General features: G+C 39.7%; 15 non-coding genes across 15 annotated transcripts; all 15 read right to left on the bottom strand.

The window, feature by feature from the left end:
* Positions 1-1,150: 1,150 nt before the first annotated feature.
* Positions 1,151-1,224, bottom strand: TRNAT-AGU (transfer RNA threonine (anticodon AGU)). The gene has a single exon. It is a non-coding gene; the product is annotated as a tRNA-Thr (tRNA).
* A 2,666-nt stretch (positions 1,225-3,890) lies between these two features.
* On the bottom strand, positions 3,891-3,964 carry TRNAT-AGU (transfer RNA threonine (anticodon AGU)). The gene has a single exon. It is a non-coding gene; the product is annotated as a tRNA-Thr (tRNA).
* A 1,310-nt stretch (positions 3,965-5,274) lies between these two features.
* Positions 5,275-5,348, bottom strand: TRNAT-AGU (transfer RNA threonine (anticodon AGU)). The gene has a single exon. It is a non-coding gene; the product is annotated as a tRNA-Thr (tRNA).
* Positions 5,349-7,358: 2,010 nt separating this feature from the next.
* TRNAT-AGU (transfer RNA threonine (anticodon AGU)) lies at positions 7,359-7,432 on the bottom strand. The gene has a single exon. It is a non-coding gene; the product is annotated as a tRNA-Thr (tRNA).
* A 1,320-nt stretch (positions 7,433-8,752) lies between these two features.
* TRNAT-AGU (transfer RNA threonine (anticodon AGU)) lies at positions 8,753-8,826 on the bottom strand. The gene has a single exon. It is a non-coding gene; the product is annotated as a tRNA-Thr (tRNA).
* A 621-nt stretch (positions 8,827-9,447) lies between these two features.
* On the bottom strand, positions 9,448-9,521 carry TRNAT-AGU (transfer RNA threonine (anticodon AGU)). Its single transcript has one exon. It is a non-coding gene; the product is annotated as a tRNA-Thr (tRNA).
* A 2,015-nt stretch (positions 9,522-11,536) lies between these two features.
* TRNAT-AGU (transfer RNA threonine (anticodon AGU)) lies at positions 11,537-11,610 on the bottom strand. The gene has a single exon. It is a non-coding gene; the product is annotated as a tRNA-Thr (tRNA).
* Positions 11,611-12,926: 1,316 nt separating this feature from the next.
* Positions 12,927-13,000, bottom strand: TRNAT-AGU (transfer RNA threonine (anticodon AGU)). The gene has a single exon. It is a non-coding gene; the product is annotated as a tRNA-Thr (tRNA).
* Positions 13,001-13,618: 618 nt separating this feature from the next.
* On the bottom strand, positions 13,619-13,692 carry TRNAT-AGU (transfer RNA threonine (anticodon AGU)). The gene has a single exon. It is a non-coding gene; the product is annotated as a tRNA-Thr (tRNA).
* A 1,318-nt stretch (positions 13,693-15,010) lies between these two features.
* Positions 15,011-15,084, bottom strand: TRNAT-AGU (transfer RNA threonine (anticodon AGU)). The gene has a single exon. It is a non-coding gene; the product is annotated as a tRNA-Thr (tRNA).
* Positions 15,085-17,099: 2,015 nt separating this feature from the next.
* TRNAT-AGU (transfer RNA threonine (anticodon AGU)) lies at positions 17,100-17,173 on the bottom strand. Its single transcript has one exon. It is a non-coding gene; the product is annotated as a tRNA-Thr (tRNA).
* A 1,318-nt stretch (positions 17,174-18,491) lies between these two features.
* On the bottom strand, positions 18,492-18,565 carry TRNAT-AGU (transfer RNA threonine (anticodon AGU)). The gene has a single exon. It is a non-coding gene; the product is annotated as a tRNA-Thr (tRNA).
* A 621-nt stretch (positions 18,566-19,186) lies between these two features.
* On the bottom strand, positions 19,187-19,260 carry TRNAT-AGU (transfer RNA threonine (anticodon AGU)). Its single transcript has one exon. It is a non-coding gene; the product is annotated as a tRNA-Thr (tRNA).
* Positions 19,261-20,578: 1,318 nt separating this feature from the next.
* Positions 20,579-20,652, bottom strand: TRNAT-AGU (transfer RNA threonine (anticodon AGU)). The gene has a single exon. It is a non-coding gene; the product is annotated as a tRNA-Thr (tRNA).
* A 1,313-nt stretch (positions 20,653-21,965) lies between these two features.
* Positions 21,966-22,039, bottom strand: TRNAT-AGU (transfer RNA threonine (anticodon AGU)). The gene has a single exon. It is a non-coding gene; the product is annotated as a tRNA-Thr (tRNA).
* Positions 22,040-22,626: the final 587 nt, after the last annotated feature.

Here is a 22,626-nt window from a genome sequence, read left to right as displayed (position 1 = left end):
GACAAAATTGTTGAAAAGAATGTTGTGCAACTTCCAAAATATGATAATGAAAGCTGTGGCAAAACCAATGAGTTTTGTGCCACAGAAGCCAGTCACTATTATATTTCATGTAGGTGCTGTGGCTTAGTAATTAAGTTTTATACAATGTTTCTTATTGTAGAAGCAGCAATTTTACTTGAAGAAGTTTTGGCTAGGCAAGTGCGGGTTAAGCTCCCATCCATGTTGAGCATAGCATCCCAAAAGACTTGTTAGTGACCTTTACCTATTGTCAGAGATGGAAGGTAGTACATCAAACCAAACTGATAAGAAAATGTCTTTGTTCAGATGTGGTGGAAACAGTGGGCATAGTGAATGCAAGTTTCCTGTGAGCAAATATGGGTGAAGCTCAAAGACGTGATCCCGAAAATCTGGGATGTAAACAGCAGGCAATGACTTGGTGATAATAAGATGAGCAAAGGCACTGCTTAGAGTTGAACTCAGGATCTCTTGTTTACTAGACAGGCGCTTTAACCAACTAAGCCACAGCGCCCACATGCTGCAATACAGTTATTGGTTATTGTGGCACAGCACTCTTTTTTCTTTGCATTTGCATTCTCAGTTTTTTAACATTTTTTTTTCAATAGTTTTTCAGGCCTACTTTTCCCTGCCTAAGAGTATACACATAGTCCACCTAAGAGGGAATGGAAAACTTTTAGGACAAAATTGTTGAAAAGAATGTTGTGCAACTTCCAAAATATGATAATTAAAGCTGTGACAAAACCAATGAGTTTTGTGCCACAGAAGCCAGTCACTATTATATTTCATGTAGGTGCTGTGGCTTAGTAATTAAGTTTTATACAATATTTCTTATTGTAGAAGCAGCAATTTTACTTGAAGAAGTTTTGGCTAGGCAAGTGCGGGTTAAGCTCCCATCCATGTTGAGCATAGCATCCCAAAAGACTTGTTAGTGACCTTTACCTATTGTCAGAGATGGAAGGTAGTACATCAAACCAAACTGATAAGAAAATGTCTTTGTTCAGATGTGGTGGAAACAGTGGGCATAGCGAATGCAAGTTTCCTGTGAGCAAATATGGGTGAAGCTCAAAGACGTGATCCCGAAAATCTGGGATGTAAACAGCAGGCAATGACTTGGTGATAATAGGATGAGCAAAGGCACTGCTGAGAGTTGAACTCAGGATCTCCTGTTTACTAGACAGGCGCTTTAACCAACTAAGCCACAGCACCCACATGATGCAATACAGTTATTGTCTATTGTGGCACAGCACTCTTTTTTCTTTGCATTTGCATTCTCAGTTTTTTAACATTTTTTTTTCAATAGTCTTTCAGGCCTACTTTTCCCTGCCTAAGAGTATACACATAGTCCACCTAAAAGGGAATGGAAAACTTTTAGGACAAAATTGTTGAAAAGAATGTTGTGCAACTTCCAAAATATGATAATGAAAGCTGTGGCAAAACCAATGAGTTTTGTGCCACAGAAGCCAGTCACTATTATATTTCATGTAGGTGCTGTGGCTAGAGTTGGGCCGAACGGTTCGCCGGCGAACCTGGTTCGCGCGAACCTAGGTGGTTCGCGTGCGGGTACCGCACGCGAACTTTATTGCGGAAAAGTTCGCCCCATTGCGGTTCGCCCCATAATGCACTGAGGGTCAACTTTGACCCTCTACATCACAGTCAGCAGGCCCAGTGTAGCCAATTAGGCTACACTAGCCCCTGGAGCCCCACCCCCCCTTATATAGGCAGGCAGCGGCGGCCGTGGCCACTCGTGTGCCTGCATTAGTTAGAGTAGGGCGAGCTACTGCAGTCTCTCATAGGGAAAGATTAGTTAGCCTTAGCTTGTCCCTGGCTGCATACCTGTTCATTGATCCTGCCACTGCATACCTGTTCATTGATCCTGCCACTGCATACCTGTTCATTGATCCTGCCACTGCATACCTGTTCATTGATCCTGCCACTGCATACCTGTTCAGTGATCCTGCCACTGCATACCTGTTCATTAATCCTGCCACTGCATACCTGTTCATTGATCCTGCCACTGCATACCTGTTCATTGATCCTGCCACTGCATACCTGTTCATTGATCCTGCCACTGCATACCTGTTCATTGATCCTGCCACTGCATACCTGTTCATTGATCCTGCCACTGCATACCTGTTCAGTGATCCTGCCACTGCATACCTGTTCATTGATCCTGCCACTGCATACCTGTTCATTGATCCTGCCACTGCATACCTGTTCAGTGATCCTGCCACTGCATACCTGTTCATTGATCCTGCCACTGCATACCTGTTCTGTGAACCCACCACTGCATACCTGTTCTGTTCAGTGGACCCGCCACTGTATACCTGTTTAGTGAACCCGCCACTGCATACCTGTTCTGTTCAGTGGACCCGCCACTGTATACCTGTTCAGTGGACCCGCCACTGCATACCTGTTCTGTTCAGTGAACCCGCCACTGCATACCTGTTCTGTTCAGTGGAGTTTGGTGTGTCAGTGTGAAGCAGTACCTTAATTACACTCCCTGATTGATGTATACACATGCAAGATGTTTTAAAGCACTTTAGGCCTGTCATTTAGCATTCAATGTGATTTCTGCCCTTAAAACGCTGCTTTGCGTCAAATCCAGATTTTTCCCGGTGACTTTTGGCGTGTATCCCACTCCGCCATGCCCCCCTCCAGGTGTTAGACCCCTTGAAACATCTTTTCCATCACTTTTGTGGCCAGCATAATTTTTTTTTTTTTTCAAAGTTCGCATCCCCATTGAAGTCTATTGCGGTTCGCGAACTTTAACGCGAACCGAACCTTCCGCGAAAGTTCGCGAACCCGGTTCGCGAACCTAAAATCGGAGGTTCGGCCCAACTCTAGCTGTGGCTTAGTAATTAAGTTTTATACAATGTTTCTTATTGTAGAAGCAGCAATTTTACTTGAAGAAGTTTTGGCTAGGCAAGTGCGGGTTAAGCTCCCATCCATGTTGAGCATAGCATCCCAAAAGACTTGTTAGTGACCTTTACCTATTGTCAGAGATGGAAGGTAGTACATCAAACCAAACTGATAAGAAAATGTCTTTGTTCAGATGTGGTGGAAACAGTGGGCATAGTGAATGCAAGTTTCCTGTGAGCAAATATGGGTGAAGCTCAAAGACGTGATCCCGAAAATCTGGGATGTAAACAGCAGGCAATGACTTGGTGATAATAAGATGAGCAAAGGCACTGCTGAGAGTTGAACTCAGGATATCCTGTTTACTATACAGGCACTTTAACCAACTAAGCCACAGCGCCCACATGCATGCAAATTGGTTATTGTGGCACAGCACTCTTTTTTCTTTGCATTTGCATTCTCAGTTTTTTAACATTTTTTTTTCAATAGTTTTTCAGGCCTACTTTTCCCTGCCTAAGAGTATACACATAGTCCACCTAAAAGGGAATGGAAAACTTTTAGGACAAAATTGTTAAAAAGAATGTTGTGCAACTTCCAAAATATGATAATGAAAGCTGTGGCAAAAGCAATGAGTTTTGTGCCACAGAAGCCAGTCACTATTATATTTCATGTAGGTGCTGTGGCTTAGTAATTAAGTTTTATACAATGTTTCTTATTGTAGAAGCAGCAATTTTACTTGAAGAAGTTTTGGCTAGGCAAGTGCGGGTTAAGCTCCCATCCATGTTGAGCATAGCATCCCAAAAGACTTGTTAGTGACCTTTACCTATTGTCAGAGATGGAAGGTAGTACATCAAACCAAACTGATAAGAAAATGTCTTTGTTCAGATGTGGTGGAAACAGTGGGCATAGCGAATGCAAGTTTCCTGTGAGCAAATATGGGTGAAGCTCTAAGACGTGATTCCGAAAACCTGGGATGTAAACAGCAGGCAATGACTTGGTGATAATAAGATGAGCAAAGGCACTGCTGAGAGTTGAACTCAGGATCTCCTGTTTACTAGACAGGCGCTTTAACCAACTAAGCCACAGCACCCACATGCTGCACTACAGTTATTGGTTATTGTGGCACAGCACTCTTTTTTCTTTGCATTTGCATTCTCAGTTTTTTAACATTTTTTTTTCAATAGTTTTTCAGGCCTACTTTTCCCTGCCTAAGAGTATACACATAGTCCACCTAAAAGGGAATGGAAAACTTTTAGGACAAAATTGTTGAAAAGAATGTTGTGCAACTTCCAAAATATGATAATGAAAGCTGTGGCAAAACCAATGAGTTTTGCGCCACAGAAGCCAGTCACTATTATATTTCATGTAGGTGCTGTGGCTTAGTAATTAAGTTTTATACAATGTTTCTTATTGTAGAAGCAGCAATTTTACTTGAAGAAGTTTTGGCTAGGCAAGTGCGGGTTAAGCTCCCATCCATATTGAGCATAGCATCCCAAAAGACTTGTTAGTGACCTTTACCTATTGTCAGAGATGGAAGGTAGTACATCAAACCAAACTGATAAGAAAATGTCTTTGTTCAGATGTGGTGGAAACAGTGGGCATAGGGAATGCAAGTTTCCTGTGAGCAAATATGGGTGAAGCTCAAAGACGTGATCCCGAAAATCTGGGATGTAAACAGCAGGCAATGACTTGGTGATAATAAGATGAGCAAAGGCACTGCTGAGAGTTGAACTCAGGATCCCCTGTTTACTAGACAGGCGCATTAACCAACTAAGCCACAGCGCCCACATGCATGCAAACTGGTTATTGTGGCACAGCACTCTTTTTTCTTTGCATTTGCATTCTCAGTTTTTTAACATTTTTTTTTCAATAGTTTTTCAGGCCTACTTTTCCCTGCCTAAGAGTATACACATAGTCCACCTAAAAGGGAATGGAAAACTTTTAGGACAAAATTGTTGAAAAGAATGTTGTGCAACTTCCAAAATATGATAAGGAAAGCTGTGGCAAAACCAATGAGTTTTGTGCCACAGAAGCCAGTCACTATTATATTTCATGTAGGTGCTGTGGCTTAGTAATTAAGTTTTATACAATGTTTCTTATTGTAGAAGCAGCAATTTTACTTGAAGAAGTTTTGGCTAGGCAAGTGCGGGTTAAGCTCCCATCCATGTTGAGCATAGCATCCCAAGAGCCTTGTTAGTGACCTTTACCTATTGTCAGAGATGGAAGGTAGTACATCAAACCAAACTGATAAGAAAATGTCTTTGTTCAGATGTGGTGGAAACAGTGGGCATAAGGAATGCAAGTTTCCTGTGAGCAAATATGGGTGAAGCTCAAAGACGTGATCCCGAAAATCTGGGATGTAAACAGCAGGCAATGACTTGGTGATAATAAGATGAGCAAAGGCACTGCTGAGAGTTGAACTCAGGATCTCCTGTTTACTAGACAGGTGCTTTAACCAACTAAGCCACAGCGCCCACATGCATACAAATACAGTTATTGGTTATTGTGGCACAGCACTCTTTTTTCTTTGCATTTGCATTCTCAGTTTTTTAACATTTTTTTTTCAATAGTTTTTCAGGCCTACTTTTCCCTGCCTAAGAGTATACACATAGTCCACCTAAAAGGGAATGGAAAACTTTTAGGACAAAATTGTTGAAAAGAATGTTGTGCAACTTCCAAAATATGATAATGAAAGCTGTGGCAAAACCAATGAGTTTTGTGCCACAGAAGCCAGTCACTATTATATTTCATGTAGGTGCTGTGGCTTAGTAATTAAGTTTTATACAATGTTTCTTATTGTAGAAGCAGCAATTTTACTTGAAGAAGTTTTGGCTAGGCAAGTGCGGGTTAAGCTCCCATCCATGTTGAGCATAGCATCCCAAAAGACTTGTTAGTGACCTTTACCTATTGTCAGAGATGGAAGGTAGTACATCAAACCAAACTGATAAGAAAATGTCTTTGTTCAGATGTGGTGGAAACAGTGGGCATAGCGAATGCAAGTTTCCTGTGAGCAAATATGGGTGAAGCTCTAAGACGTGATTCCGAAAACCTGGGATGTAAACAGCAGGCAATGACTTGGTGATAATAAGATGAGCAAAGGCACTGCTAAAAGAGTTGAACTCAGGATCTCCTGTTTACTAGACAGGCGCTTTAACCAACTAAGCCACAGCACCCACATGCTGCACTACAGTTATTGGTTATTGTGGCACAGCACTCTTTTTTCTTTGCATTTGCATTCTCAGTTTTTTAACATTTTTTTTTCAATAGTTTTTCAGGCCTACTTTTCCCTGCCTAAGAGTATACACATAGTCCACCTAAAAGGGAATGGAAAACTTTTAGGACAAAATTGTTGAAAAGAATGTTGTGCAACTTCCAAAATATGATAATGAAAGCTGTGGCAAAACCAATGAGTTTTGCGCCACAGAAGCCAGTCACTATTATATTTCATGTAGGTGCTGTGGCTTAGTAATTAAGTTTTATACAATGTTTCTTATTGTAGAAGCAGCAATTTTACTTGAAGAAGTTTTGGCTAGGCAAGTGCGGGTTAAGCTCCCATCCATATTGAGCATAGCATCCCAAAAGACTTGTTAGTGACCTTTACCTATTGTCAGAGATGGAAGGTAGTACATCAAACCAAACTGATAAGAAAATGTCTTTGTTCAGATGTGGTGGAAACAGTGGGCATAGGGAATGCAAGTTTCCTGTGAGCAAATATGGGTGAAGCTCAAAGACGTGATCCCGAAAATCTGGGATGTAAACAGCAGGCAATGACTTGGTGATAATAAGATGAGCAAAGGCACTGCTGAGAGTTGAACTCAGGATCCCCTGTTTACTAGACAGGCGCATTAACCAACTAAGCCACAGCGCCCACATGCATGCAAATTGGTTATTGTGGCACAGCACTCTTTTTTCTTTGCATTTGCATTCTCAGTTTTTTAACATTTTTTTTTTCAATAGTTTTTCAGGCCTACTTTTCCCTGCCTAAGAGTATACACATAGTCCACCTAAAAGGGAATGGAAAACTTTTAGGACAAAATTGTTGAAAAGAATGTTGTGCAACTTCCAAAATATGATAAGGAAAGCTGTGGCAAAACCAATGAGTTTTGTGCCACAGAAGCCAGTCACTATTATATTTCATGTAGGTGCTGTGGCTTAGTAATTAAGTTTTATACAATGTTTCTTATTGTAGAAGCAGCAATTTTACTTGAAGAAGTTTTGGCTAGGCAAGTGCGGGTTAAGCTCCCATCCATGTTGAGCATAGCATCCCAAGAGCCTTGTTAGTGACCTTTACCTATTGTCAGAGATGGAAGGTAGTACATCAAACCAAACTGATAAGAAAATGTCTTTGTTCAGATGTGGTGGAAACAGTGGGCATAAGGAATGCAAGTTTCCTGTGAGCAAATATGGGTGAAGCTCAAAGACGTGATCCCGAAAATCTGGGATGTAAACAGCAGGCAATGACTTGGTGATAATAAGATGAGCAAAGGCACTGCTGAGAGTTGAACTCAGGATCTCCTGTTTACTAGACAGGTGCTTTAACCAACTAAGCCACAGCGCCCACATGCATACACATACAGTTATTGGTTATTGTGGCACAGCACTCTTTTTTCTTTGCATTTGCATTCTCAGTTTTTTAACATTTTTTTTTCAATAGTTTTTCAGGCCTACTTTTCCCTGCCTAAGAGTATACACATAGTCCACCTAAAAGGGAATGGAAAACTTTTAGGACAAAATTGTTGAAAAGAATGTTGTGCAACTTCCAAAATATGATAATGAAAGCTGTGGCAAAACCAATGAGTTTTGTGCCACAGAAGCCAGTCACTATTATATTTCATGTAGGTGCTGTGGCTTAGTAATTAAGTTTTATACAATGTTTCTTATTGTAGAAGCAGCAATTTTACTTGAAGAAGTTTTGGCTAGGCAAGTGCGGGTTAAGCTCCCATCCATGTTGAGCATAGCATCCCAAAAGACTTGTTAGTGACCTTTACCTATTGTCAGAGATGGAAGGTAGTACATCAAACCAAACTGATAAGAAAATGTCTTTGTTCAGATGTGGTGGAAACAGTGGGCATAGTGAATGCAAGTTTCCTGTGAGCAAATATGGGTGAAGCTCAAAGACGTGATCCCGAAAATCTGGGATGTAAACAGCAGGCAATGACTTGGTGATAATAAGATGAGCAAAGGCACTGCTTAGAGTTGAACTCAGGATCTCTTGTTTACTAGACAGGCGCTTTAACCAACTAAGCCACAGCGCCCACATGCTGCAATACAGTTATTGGTTATTGTGGCACAGCACTCTTTTTTTTTTTGCATTTGCATTCTCAGTTTTTTAACATTTTTTTTTTCAATAGTTTTTCAGGCCTACTTTTCCCTGCCTAAGAGTATACACATAGTCCACCTAAAAGGGAATGGAAAACTTTTAGGACAAAATTGTTGAAAAGAATGTTGTGCAACTTCCAAAATATGATAATGAAAGCTGTGACAAAACCAATGAGTTTTGTGCCACAGAAGCCAGTCACTATTATATTTCATGTAGGTGCTGTGGCTTAGTAATTAAGTTTTATACAATATTTCTTATTGTAGAAGCAGCAATTTTACTTGAAGAAGTTTTGGCTAGGCAAGTGCGGGTTAAGCTCCCATCCATGTTGAGCATAGCATCCCAAAAGACTTGTTAGTGACCTTTACCTATTGTCAGAGATGGAAGGTAGTACATCAAACCAAACTGATAAGAAAATGTCTTTGTTCAGATGTGGTGGAAACAGTGGGCATAGCGAATGCAAATTTCCTGTGAGCAAATATGGGTGAAGCTCAAAGACGTGATCCCGAAAATCTGGGATGTAAACAGCAGGCAATGACTTGGTGATAATAAGATGAGCAAAGGCACTGCTGAGAGTTGAACTCAGGATCTCCTGTTTACTAGACAGGCGCTTTAACCAACTAAGCCACAGCACCCACATGATGCAATACATTTATTGTCTATTGTGGCACAGCACTCTTTTTTCTTTGCATTTGCATTCTCAGTTTTTTAACATTTTTTTTTCAATAGTCTTTCAGGCCTACTTTTCCCTGCCTAAGAGTATACACATAGTCCACCTAAAAGGGAATGGAAAACTTTTAGGACAAAATTGTTGAAAAGAATGTTGTGCAACTTCCAAAATATGATAATGAAAGCTGTGGCAAAACCAATGAGTTTTGTGCCACAGAAGCCAGTCACTATTATATTTCATGTAGGTGCTGTGGCTTAGTAATTAAGTTTTATACAATGTTTCTTATTGTAGAAGCAGCAATTTTACTTGAAGAAGTTTTGGCTAGGCAAGTGTGGGTTAAGCTCCCATCCATGTTGAGCATAGCATCCCAAAAGACTTGTTAGTGACCTTTACCTATTGTCAGAGATGGAAGGTAGTACATCAAACCAAACTGATAAGAAAATGTCTTTGTTCAGATGTGGTGGAAACAGTGGGCATAAGGAATGCAAGTTTCCTGTGAGCAAATATGGGTGAAGCTCAAAGACGTGATCCCGAAAATCTGGGATGTAAACAGCAGGCAATGACTTGGTGATAATAACATGAGCAAAGGCACTGCTGAGAGTTGAACTCAGGATCTCCTGTTTACTAGACAGGTGCTTTAACCAACTAAGCCACAGCGCCCACATGCATGCTAATACAGTTATTGGTTATTGTGGCACAGCACTCTTTTTTCTTTGCATTTGCATTCTCAGTTTTTTAACATTTTTTTTTCAATAGTTTTTCAGGCCTACTTTTCCCTGCCTAAGAGTATACACATAGTCCACCTAAAAGGGAATGGAAAACTTTTAGGACAAAATTGTTGAAAAGAATGTTGTGCAACTTCCAAAATATGATAATGAAAGCTGTGGCAAAACCAATGAGTTTTGTGCCACAGAAGCCAGTCACTATTATATTTCATGTAGGTGCTGTGGCTTAGTAATTAAGTTTTATACAATGTTTCTTATTGTAGAAGCAGCAATTTTACTTGAAGAAGTTTTGGCTAGGCAAGTGCGGGTTAAGCTCCCATCCATGTTGAGCATAGCATCCCAAAAGACTTGTTAGTGACCTTTACCTATTGTCAGAGATGGAAGGTAGTACATCAAACCAAACTGATAAGAAAATGTCTTTGTTCAGATGTGGTGGAAACAGTGGGCATAGTGAATGCAAGTTTCCTGTGAGCAAATATGGGTGAAGCTCAAAGACGTGATCCCGAAAATCTGGGATGTAAACAGCAGGCAATGACTTGGTGATAATAAGAAGAGCAAAGGCACTGCTTAGAGTTGAACTCAGGATCTCTTGTTTACTAGACAGGCGCTTTAACCAACTAAGCCACAGCGCCCACATGCTGCAATACAGTTATTGGTTATTGTGGCACAGCACTCTTTTTTCTTTGCATTTGCATTCTCAGTTTTTTAACATTTTTTTTTCAATAGTTTTTCAGGCCTACTTTTCCCTGCCTAAGAGTATACACATAGTCCACCTAAAAGGGAATGGAAAACTTTTAGGACAAAATTGTTGAAAAGAATGTTGTGCAACTTCCAAAACATGATAATGAAAGCTGTGGCAAAACCAATGAGTTTTGTGCCACAGAAGCCAGTCACTATTATATTTCATGTAGGTGCTGTGGCTTAGTAATTAAGTTTTATACAATGTTTCTTATTGTAGAAGCAGCAATTTTACTTGAAGAAGTTTTGGCTAGGCAAGTGCGGGTTAAGCTCCCATCCATGTTGAGCATAGCATCCCAAAAGACTTGTTAGTGACCTTTACCTATTGTCAGAGATGGAAGGTAGTACATCAAACCAAACTGATAAGAAAATGTCTTTGTTCAGATGTGGTGGAAACAGTGGGCATAGGGAATGCAAGTTTCCTATGAGCAAATATGGGTGAAGCTCAAAGACGTGATCCCGAAAATCTGGGATGTAAACAGCAGGCAATGACTTGGTGATAATAAGATGAGCAAAAGCACTGCTGAGAGTTGAACTCAGGATCTCCTGTTTACTAGACAGGCACTTTAACCAACTAAGCCACAGCACCCACGTGCATGCAAATACAGTTATTGGTTATTGTGGCACAGCACTCTTTTTTCTTTGCATTTGCATTCTCAGTTTTTTAACATTTTTTTTTCAATAGTTTTTCAGGCCTACTTTTCCCTGCCTAAGAGTATACACATAGTCCACCTAAAAGGGAATGGAAAACTTTTAGGACAAAATTGTTGAAAAGAATGTTGTGCAACTTCCAAAATATGATAATGAAAGCTGTGGCAAAACCAATGAGTTTTGTGCCACAGAAGCCAGTCACTATTATATTTCATGTAGGTGCTGTGGCTTAGTAATTAAGTTTTATACAATGTTTCTTATTGTAGAAGCAGCAATTTTACTTGAAGAAGTTTTGGCTAGGCAAGTGTGGGTTAAGCTCCCATCCATGTTGAGCATAGCATCCCAAAAGACTTGTTAGTGACCTTTACCTATTGTCAGAGATGGAAGGTAGTACATCAAACCAAACTGATAAGAAAATGTCTTTGTTCAGATGTGGTGGAAACAGTGGGCATAGGGAATGCAAGTTTCCTGTGAGCAAATATAGGTGAAGCTCAAAGACGTGATCCCGAAAATCTGGGATGTAAACAGCAGGCAATGACTTGGTGATAATAAGAAGAGCAAAGGCACTGCTGAGAGTTGAACTCAGGATCTCCTGTTTACTAGACAGGCGCTTTAACCAACTAAGCCACAGCGCCCACATGCTGCAATCCAGTTATTGGTTATTGTGGCACAGCACTCTTTTTTCTTTGCATTTGCATTCTCAGTTTTTTAACATTTTTTTTTCAATAGTTTTTCAGGCCTACTTTTCCCTGCCTAAGAGTATACACATAGTCCACCTAAAAGGGAATGGAAAACTTTTAGGACAAAATTGTTGAAAAGAATGTTGTGCAACTTCCAAAATATGATAATGAAAGCTGTGGCAAAACCAATGAGTTTTGTGCCACAGAAGCCAGTCACTATTATATTTCATGTAGGTGCTGTGGCTTAGTAATTAAGTTTTATACAATGTTTCTTATTGTAGAAGCAGCAATTTTACTTGAAGAAGTTTTGGCTAGGCAAGTGTGGGTTAAGCTCCCATCCATGTTGAGCATAGCATCCCAAAAGACTTGTTAGTGACCTTTACCTATTGTCAGAGATGGAAGGTAGTACATCAAACCAAACTGATAAGAAAATGTCTTTGTTCAGATGTGGTGGAAACAGTGGGCATAGGGAATGCAAGTTTCCTGTGAGCAAATATGGGTGAAGCTCAAAGACGTGATCCCGAAAATCTGGGATGTAAACAGCAGGCAATGACTTGGTGATAATAAGATGAGCAAAGGCACTGCTGAGAGTTCAACTCAAGATCTCCTGTTGACTAGACAGGCGCTTTAACCAACTAAGCCACAGCGCCCACATGCTGCAATACAGTTATTGGTTATTGTGGCACAGCACTCTTTTTTCTTTGCATTTGCATTCTCAGTTTTTTAACATTTTTTTTTCAATAGTTTTTCAGGCCTACTTTTCCCTGCCTAAGAGTATACACATAGTCCACCTAAAAGGGAATGGAAAACTTTTAGGACAAAATTGTTGAAAAGAATGTTGTGCAACTTCCAAAATATGATAATGAAAGCTGTGGCAAAACCAATGAGTTTTGTGCCACAGAAGCCAGTCACTATTATATTTCATGTAGGTGCTGTGGCTTAGTAATTAAGTTTTATACAATGTTTCTTATTGTAGAAGCAGCAATTTTACTTGAAGAAGTTTTGGCTAGGCAAGTGTGGGTTAAGCTCCCATCCATGTTGAGCATAGCATCCCAAAAGACTTGTTAGTGACCTTTACCTATTGTCAGAGATGGAAGGTAGTACATCAAACCAAACTGATAAGAAAATGTCTTTGTTCAGATGTGGTGGAAACAGTGGGCATAGGGAATGCAAGTTTCCTGTGAGCAAATATGGGTGAAGCTCAAAGACGTGATCCCGAAAATCTGGGATGTAAACAGCAGGCAATGACTTGGTGATAATAAGATGAGCAAAGGCACTGCTGAGAGTTGAACTCAGGATCTCCTGTTTACTAGACAGGCGCTTTAACCAACTAAGCCACAGCGCCCACATGCTGCAATACAGTTATTGGTTATTGTGGCACAGCACTCTTTTTTCTTTGCATTTGCATTCTCAGTTTTTTAACATTTTTTTTTCAATAGTTTTTCAGGCCTACTTTTCCCTGCCTAAGAGTATACACATAGTCCACCTAAAAGGGAATGGAAAACTTTTAGGACAAAATTGTTGAAAAGAATGTGCAACTTCCAAAATATGATAATGAAAGCTGTGGCAAAACCAATGAGTTTTGTGCCACAGAAGCCAGTCACTATTATATTTCATGTAGGTGCTGTGGCTTAGTAATTAAGTTTTATACAATGTTTCTTATTGTAGAAGCAGCAATTTTACTTGAAGAAGTTTTGGCTAGGCAAGTGTGGGTTAAGCTCCCATCCATGTTGAGCATAGCATCCCAAAAGACTTGTTAGTGACCTTTACCTATTGTCAGAGATGGAAGGTAGTACATCAAACCAAACTGATAAGAAAATGTCTTTGTTCAGATGTGGTGGAAACAGTGGGCATAGGGAATGCAAGTTTCCTGTGAGCAAATATGGGTGAAGCTCAAAGACGTGATCCCAAAAATCTGGGATGTAAACAGCAGGCAATGACTTGGTGATAATAAGATGAGCAAAGGCACTGCTGAGAGTTGAACTCAGGATCTCCTGTTTACTAGACAGGCGCTTTAACCAACTAAACCACAGCGCCCACATGCATGCAAATACAGTTATTGGTTATTGTGGCACAGCACTCTTTTTTCTTTGCATTTGCATTCTCAGTTTTTTAACATTTTTTTTTCAATAGTTTTTCAGGCCTACTTTTCCCTGCCTAAGAGTATACACATAGTCCACCTAAAAGGGAATGGAAAACTTTTAGGACAAAATTGTTGAAAAGAATGTTGTGCAACTTCCAAAATATGATAATGAAAGCTGTGGCAAAACCAATGAGTTTTGCGCCACAGAAGCCAGTCACTATTATATTTCATGTAGGTGCTGTGGCTTAGTAATTAAGTTTTATACAATGTTTCTTATTGTAGAAGCAGCAATTTTACTTGAAGAAGTTTTGGCTAGGCAAGTGCGGGTTAAGCTCCCATCCATGTTGAGCATAGCATCCCAAAAGACTTGTTAGTGACCTTTACCTATTGTCAGAGATGGAAGGTAGTACATCAAACCAAACTGATAAGAAAATGTCTTTGTTCAGATGTGGTGGAAACAGTGGGCATAGTGAATGCAAGTTTCCTGTGAGCAAATATGGGTGAAGCTCAAAGACGTGATCCCGAAAATCTGGGATGTAAACAGCAGGCAATGACTTGGTGATAATAAGAAGAGCAAAGGCACTGCTTAGAGTTGAACTCAGGATCTCTTGTTTACTAGACAGGCGCTTTAACCAACTAAGCCACAGCGCCCACATGCTGCAATACAGTTATTGGTTATTGTGGCACAGCACTCTTTTTTCTTTGCATTTGCATTCTCAGTTTTTTAACATTTTTTTTTCAATAGTTTTTCAGTCCTACTTTTCCCTGCCTAAGAGTATACACATAGTCCACCTAAAAGGGAATGGAAAACTTTTAGGACAAAATTGTTGAAAAGAATGTTGTGCAACTTCCAAAATATGATAATGAAAGCTGTGACAAAACCAATGAGTTTTGTGCCACAGAAGCCAGTCACTATTATATTTCATGTAGGTGCTGTGGCTTAGTAATTAAGTTTTATACAATATTTCTTATTGTAGAAGCAGCAATTTTACTTGAAGAAGTTTTGGCTAGGCAAGTGTGGGTTAAGCTCCCATCCATGTTGAGCATAGCATCCCAAAAGACTTGTTAGTGACCTTTACCTATTGTCAGAGATGGAAGCTAGTACATCAAACCAAACTGATAAGAAAATGTCTTTGTTCAGATGTGGTGGAAACAGTGGGCATAAGGAATGCAAGTTTCCTGTGAGCAAATATGGGTGAAGCTCAAAGACGTGATCCCGAAAATCTGGGATGTAAACAGCAGGCAATGACTTGGTGATAATAAGATGAGCAAAGGCACTGCTGAGAGTTGAACTCAGGATCTCCTGTTTACTAGACAGGTGCTTTAACCAACTAAGCCACAGCGCCCACATGCATGCAAATACAGTTATTGGTTATTGTGGCACAGCACTCTTTTTTCTTTGCATTTGCATTCTCAGTTTTTTAACATTTTTTTTTTCAATAGTTTTTCAGGCCTACTTTTCCCTGCCTAAGAGTATACACATAGTCCACCTAAAAGGGAATGGAAAACTTTTAGGACAAAATTGTTGAAAAGAATGTTGTGCAACTTCCAAAATATGATAATGAAAGCTGTGGCAAAACCAATGAGTTTTGTGCCACAGAAGCCAGTCACTATTATATTTCATGTAGGTGCTGTGGCTTAGTAATTAAGTTTTATACAATGTTTCTTATTGTAGAAGCAGCAATTTTACTTGAAGAAGTTTTGGCTAGGCAAGTGCGGGTTAAGCTCCCATCCATGTTGAGCATAGCATCCCAAAAGACTTGTTAGTGACCTTTACCTATTGTCAGAGATGGAAGGTAGTACATCAAACCAAACTGATAAGAAAATGTCTTTGTTCAGATGTGGTGGAAACAGTGGGCATAGTGAATGCAAGTTTCCTGTGAGCAAATATGGGTGAAGCTCAAAGACGTGATCCCGAAAATCTGGGATGTAAACAGCAGGCAATGACTTGGTGATAATAAGAAGAGCAAAGGCACTGCTTAGAGTTGAACTCAGGATCTCTTGTTTACTAGACAGGCGCTTTAACCAACTAAGCCACAGCGCCCACATGCTGCAATACAGTTATTGGTTATTGTGGCACAGCACTCTTTTTTCTTTGCATTTGCATTCTCAGTTTTTTAACATTTTTTTTTTCAATAGTTTTTCAGGCCTACTTTTCCCTGCCTAAGAGTATACACATAGTCCACCTAAAAGGGAATGGAAAACTTTTAGGACAAAATTGTTGAAAAGAATGTTGTGCAACTTCCAAAATATGATAATGAAAGCTGTGACAAAACCAATGAGTTTTGTGCCACAGAAGCCAGTCACTATTATATTTCATGTAGGTGCTGTGGCTTAGTAATTAAGTTTTATACAATATTTCTTATTGTAGAAGCAGCAATTTTACTTGAAGAAGTTTTGGCTAGGCAAGTGCGGGTTAAGCTCCCATCCATGTTGAGCATAGCATCCCAAAAGACTTGTTAGTGACCTTTACCTATTGTCAGAGATGGAAGGTAGTACATCAAACCAAACTGATAAGAAAATGTCTTTGTTCAGATGTGGTGGAAACAGTGGGCATAGCGAATGCAAGTTTCCTGTGAGCAAATATGGGTGAAGCTCAAAGACGTGATCCCGAAAATCTGGGATGTAAACAGCAGGCAATGACTTGGTGATAATAAGATGAGCAAAGGCACTGCTGAGCGTTGAACTCAGGATCTCCTGTTTACTAGACAGGCGCTTTAACCAACTAAGCCACAGCACCCACATGATGCAATACAGTTATTGTCTATTGTGGCACAGCACTCTTTTTTCTTTGCATTTGCATTCTCAGTTTTTTAACATTTTTTTTTCAATAGTCTTTCAGGCCTACTTTTCCCTGCCTAAGAGTATACACATAGTCCACCTAAAAGGGAATGGAAAACTTTTAGGACAAAATTGTTGAAAAGAATGTTGTGCAACTTCCAAAATATGATAATGAAAGCTGTGGCAAAACCAATGAGTTTTGTGCCACAGAAGCCAGTCACTATTATATTTCATGTAGGTGCTGTGGCTTAGTAATTAAGTTTTATACAATGTTTCTTATTGTAGAAGCAGCAATTTTACTTGAAGAAGTTTTGGCTAGGCAAGTGTGGGTTAAGCTCCCATCCATGTTGAGCATAGCATCCCAAAAGACTTGTTAGTGACCTTTACCTATTGTCAGAGATGGAAGGTAGTACATCAAACCAAACTGATAAGAAAATGTCTTTGTTCAGATGTGGTGGAAACAGTGGGCATAAGGAATGCAAGTTTCCTGTGAGCAAATATGGGTGAAGCTCAAAGACGTGATCCCGAAAATCTGGGATGTAAACAGCAGGCAATGACTTGGTGATAATAAGATGAGCAAAGGCACTGCTGAGAGTTGAACTCAGGATCTCCTGTTTACTAGACAGGTGCTTTAACCAACTAAGCCACAGCGCCCACATGCATGCAAATACAGTTATTGGTTATTGTGGCACAGCACTCTTTTTTCTTTGCATTTGCATTCTCAGTTTTTTAACATTTTTTTTTCAATAGTTTTTCAGGCCTACTTTTCCCTGCCTAAGAGTATACACATAGTCCACCTAAAAGGGAATGGAAAACTTTTAGGACAAAATTGTTGAAAAGAATGTTGTGCAACTTCCAAAATATGATAATGAAAGCTGTGGCAAAACCAATGAGTTTTGTGCCACAGAAGCCAGTCACTATTATATTTCATGTAGGTGCTGTGGCTTAGTAATTAAGTTTTATACAATGTTTCTTATTGTAGAAGCAGCAATTTTACTTGAAGAAGTTTTGGCTAGGCAAGTGCGGGTTAAGCTCCCATCCATGTTGAGCATAGCATCCCAAAAGACTTGTTAGTGACCTTTACCTATTGTCAGAGATGGAAGGTAGTACATCAAACCAAACTGATAAGAAAATGTCTTTGTTCAGATGTGGTGGAAACAGTGGGCATAGTGAATGCAAGTTTCCTGTGAGCAAATATGGGTGAAGCTCAAAGACGTGATCCCGAAAATCTGGGATGTAAACAGCAGGCAATGACTTGGTGATAATAAGAAGAGCAAAGGCACTGCTTAGAGTTGAACTCAAGATCTCTTGTTTACTAGACAGGCGCTTTAACCAACTAAGCCACAGCGCCCACATGCTGCAATACAGTTATTGGTTATTGTGGCACAGCACTCTTTTTTCTTTGCATTTGCATTCTCAGTTTTTTAACATTTTTTTTTCAATAGTTTTTCAGGCCTACTTTTCCCTGCCTAAGAGTATACACATAGTCCACCTAAAAGGGAATGGAAAACTTTTAGGACAAAATTGTTGAAAAGAATGTTGTGCAACTTCCAAAATATGATAATGAAAGCTGTGACAAAACCAATGAGTTTTGTGCCACAGAAGCCAGTCACTATTATATTTCATGTAGGTGCTGTGGCTTAGTAATTAAGTTTTATACAATATTTCTTATTGTAGAAGCAGCAATTTTACTTGAAGAAGTTTTGGCTAGGCAAGTGCGGGTTAAGCTCCCATCCATGTTGAGCATAGCATCCCAAAAGACTTGTTAGTGACCTTTACCTATTGTCAGAGATGGAAGGTAGTACATCAAACCAAACTGATAAGAAAATGTCTTTGTTCAGATGTGGTGGAAACAGTGGGCATAGCGAATGCAAGTTTCCTGTGAGCAAATATGGGTGAAGCTCAAAGACGTGATCCCGAAAATCTGGGATGTAAACAGCAGGCAATGACTTGGTGATAATAAGATGAGCAAAGGCACTGCTGAGAGTTGAACTCAGGATCTCCTGTTCACTAGACAGGCGCTTTAACCAACTAAGCCACAGCACCCACATGATGCAATACAGTTATTGTCTATTGTGGCACAGCACTCTTTTTTCTTTGCATTTGCATTCTCAGTTTTTTAACATTTTTTTTTCAATAGTCTTTCAGGCCTACTTTTCCCTGCCTAAGAGTATACACATAGTCCACCTAAAAGGGAATGGAAAACTTTTAGGACAAAATTGTTGAAAAGAATGTTGTGCAACTTCCAAAATATGATAATGAAAGCTGTGGCAAAACCAATGAGTTTTGTGCCACAGAAGCCAGTCACTATTATATTTCATGTAGGTGCTGTGGCTTAGTAATTAAGTTTTATACAATGTTTCTTATTGTAGAAGCAGCAATTTTACTTGAAGAAGTTTTGGCTAGGCAAGTGTGGGTTAAGCTCCCATCCATGTTGAGCATAGCATCCCAAAAGACTTGTTAGTGACCTTTACCTATTGTCAGAGATGGAAGGTAGTACATCAAACCAAACTGATAAGAAAATGTCTTTGTTCAGATGTGGTGGAAACAGTGGGCATAAGGAATGCAAGTTTCCTGTGAGCAAATATGGGTGAAGCTCAAAGACGTGATCCCGAAAATCTGGGATGTAAACAGCAGGCAATGACTTGGTGATAATAAGATGAGCAAAGGCACTGCTGAGAGTTGAACTCAGGATCTCCTGTTTACTAGACAGGTGCTTTAACCAACTAAGCCACAGCGCCCACATGCATGCAAATACAGTTATTGGTTATTGTGGCACAGCACTCTTTTTTCTTTGCATTTGCATTCTCAGTTTTTTAACATTTTTTTTTCAATAGTTTTTCAGGCCTACTTTTCCCTGCCTAAGAGTATACACATAGTCCACCTAAAAGGGAATGGAAAACTTTTAGGACAAAATTGTTGAAAAGAATGTTGTGCAACTTCCAAAATATGATAATGAAAGCTGTGGCAAAACCAATGAGTTTTGTGCCACAGAAGCCAGTCACTATTATATTTCATGTAGGTGCTGTGGCTTAGTAATTAAGTTTTATACAATGTTTCTTATTGTAGAAGCAGCAATTTTACTTGAAGAAGTTTTGGCTAGGCAAGTGCGGGTTAAGCTCCCATCCATGTTGAGCATAGCATCCCAAAAGACTTGTTAGTGACCTTTACCTATTGTCAGAGATGGAAGGTAGTACATCAAACCAAACTGATAAGAAAATGTCTTTGTTCAGATGTGGTGGAAACAGTGGGCATAGTGAATGCAAGTTTCCTGTGAGCAAATATGGGTGAAGCTCAAAGACGTGATCCCGAAAATCTGGGATGTAAACAGCAGGCAATGACTTGGTGATAATAAGAAGAGCAAAGGCACTGCTTAGAGTTGAACTCAAGATCTCTTGTTTACTAGACAGGCGCTTTAGCCAACTAAGCCACAGCGCCCACATGCTGCAATACAGTTATTGGTTATTGTGGCACAGCACTCTTTTTTCTTTGCATTTGCATTCTCAGTTTTTTAACATTTTTTTTTCAATAGTTTTTCAGGCCTACTTTTCCCTGCCTAAGAGTATACACATAGTCCACCTAAAAGGGAATGGAAAACTTTTAGGACAAAATTGTTGAAAAGAATGTTGTGCAACTTCCAAAATATGATAATGAAAGCTGTGACAAAACCAATGAGTTTTGTGCCACAGAAGCCAGTCACTATTATATTTCATGTAGGTGCTGTGGCTTAGTAATTAAGTTTTATACAATATTTCTTATTGTAGAAGCAGCAATTTTACTTGAAGAAGTTTTGGCTAGGCAAGTGCGGGTTAAGCTCCCATCCATGTTGAGCATAGCATCCCAAAAGACTTGTTAGTGACCTTTACCTATTGTCAGAGATGGAAGGTAGTACATCAAACCAAACTGATAAGAAAATGTCTTTGTTCAGATGTGGTGGAAACAGTGGGCATAGCGAATGCAAGTTTCCTGTGAGCAAATATGGGTGAAGCTCAAAGACGTGATCCCGAAAATCTGGGATGTAAACAGCAGGCAATGACTTGGTGATAATAAGATGAGCAAAGGCACTGCTGAGAGTTGAACTCAGGATCTCCTGTTCACTAGACAGGCGCTTTAACCAACTAAGCCACAGCACCCACATGATGCAATACAGTTATTGTCTATTGTGGCACAGCACTCTTTTTTCTTTGCATTTGCATTCTCAGTTTTTTAACATTTTTTTTTCAATAGTCTTTCAGGCCTACTTTTCCCTGCCTAAGAGTATACACATAGTCCACCTAAAAGGGAATGGAAAACTTTTAGGACAAAATTGTTGAAAAGAATGTTGTGCAACTTCCAAAATATGATAATGAAAGCTGTGGCAAAACCAATGAGTTTTGTGCCACAGAAGCCAGTCACTATTATATTTCATGTAGGTGCTGTGGCTTAGTAATTAAGTTTTATACAATGTTTCTTATTGTAGAAGCAGCAATTTTACTTGAAGAAGTTTTGGCTAGGCAAGTGCGGGTTAAGCTCCCATCCATGTTGAGCATAGCATCCCAAAAGACTTGTTAGTGACCTTTACCTATTGTCAGAGATGGAAGGTAGTACATCAAACCAAACTGATAAGAAAATGTCTTTGTTCAGATGTGGTGGAAACAGTGGGCATAGGGAATGCAAGTTTCCTGTGAGCAAATATGGGTGAAGCTCAAAGACGTGATCCCGAAAATCTGGGATGTAAACAGCAGGCAATGACTTGGTGATAATAAGATGAGCAAAGGCACTGCTGAGAGTTCAACTCAAGATCTCCTGTTGACTAGACAGGCGCTTTAACCAACTAAGCCACAGCGCCCACATGCTGCAATACAGTTATTGGTTATTGTGGCACAGCACTCTTTTTTCTTTGCATTTGCATTCTCAGTTTTTTAACATTTTTTTTTCAATAGTTTTTCAGGCCTACTTTTCCCTGCCTAAGAGTATACACATAGTCCACCTAAAAGGGAATGGAAAACTTTTAGGACAAAATTGTTGAAAAGAATGTGCAACTTCCAAAATATGATAATGAAAGCTGTGGCAAAACCAATGAGTTTTGTGCCACAGAAGCCAGTCACTATTATATTTCATGTAGGTGCTGTGGCTTAGTAATTAAGTTTTATACAATGTTTCTTATTGTAGAAGCAGCAATTTTACTTGAAGAAGTTTTGGCTAGGCAAGTGTGGGTTAAGCTCCCATCCATGTTGAGCATAGCATCCCAAAAGACTTGTTAGTGACCTTTACCTATTGTCAGAGATGGAAGGTAGTACATCAAACCAAACTGATAAGAAAATGTCTTTGTTCAGATGTGGTGGAAACAGTGGGCATAGGGAATGCAAGTTTCCTGTGAGCAAATATGGGTGAAGCTCAAAGACGTGATCCCGAAAATCTGGGATGTAAACAGCAGGCAATGACTTGGTGATAATAAGATGAGCAAAGGCACTGCTGAGAGTTGAACTCAGGATCTCCTGTTTACTAGACAGGCGCTTTAACCAACTAAACCACAGCGCCCACATGCATGCAAATACAGTTATTGGTTATTGTGGCACAGCACTCTTTTTTCTTTGCATTTGCATTCTCAGTTTTTTAACATTTTTTTTTCAATAGTTTTTCAGGCCTACTTTTCCCTGCCTAAGAGTATACACATAGTCCACCTAAAAGGGAATGGAAAACTTTTAGGACAAAATTGTTGAAAAGAATGTTGTGCAACTTCCAAAATATGATAATGAAAGCTGTGGCAAAACCAATGAGTTTTGCGCCACAGAAGCCAGTCACTATTATATTTCATGTAGGTGCTGTGGCTTAGTAATTAAGTTTTATACAATGTTTCTTATTGTAGAAGCAGCAATTTTACTTGAAGAAGTTTTGGCTAGGCAAGTGCGGGTTAAGCTCCCATCCATGTTGAGCATAGCATCCCAAAAGACTTGTTAGTGACCTTTACCTATTGTCAGAGATGGAAGGTAGTACATCAAACCAAACTGATAAGAAAATGTCTTTGTTCAGATGTGGTGGAAACAGTGGGCATAGCGAATGCAAGTTTCCTGTGAGCAAATATGGGTGAAGCTCAAAGACGTGATCCCGAAAATCTGGGATGTAAA

The sequence above is a fragment of the Hyperolius riggenbachi genome, chromosome 11 (assembly GCF_040937935.1).
Source record: "Hyperolius riggenbachi isolate aHypRig1 chromosome 11, aHypRig1.pri, whole genome shotgun sequence".
In the NCBI taxonomy this organism is placed as follows: domain Eukaryota; kingdom Metazoa; phylum Chordata; class Amphibia; order Anura; family Hyperoliidae; genus Hyperolius; species Hyperolius riggenbachi.
The sequence above is the reverse complement of the archived record's forward strand: the minus strand, read 5'-3'. Positions and strand labels throughout refer to the sequence as shown.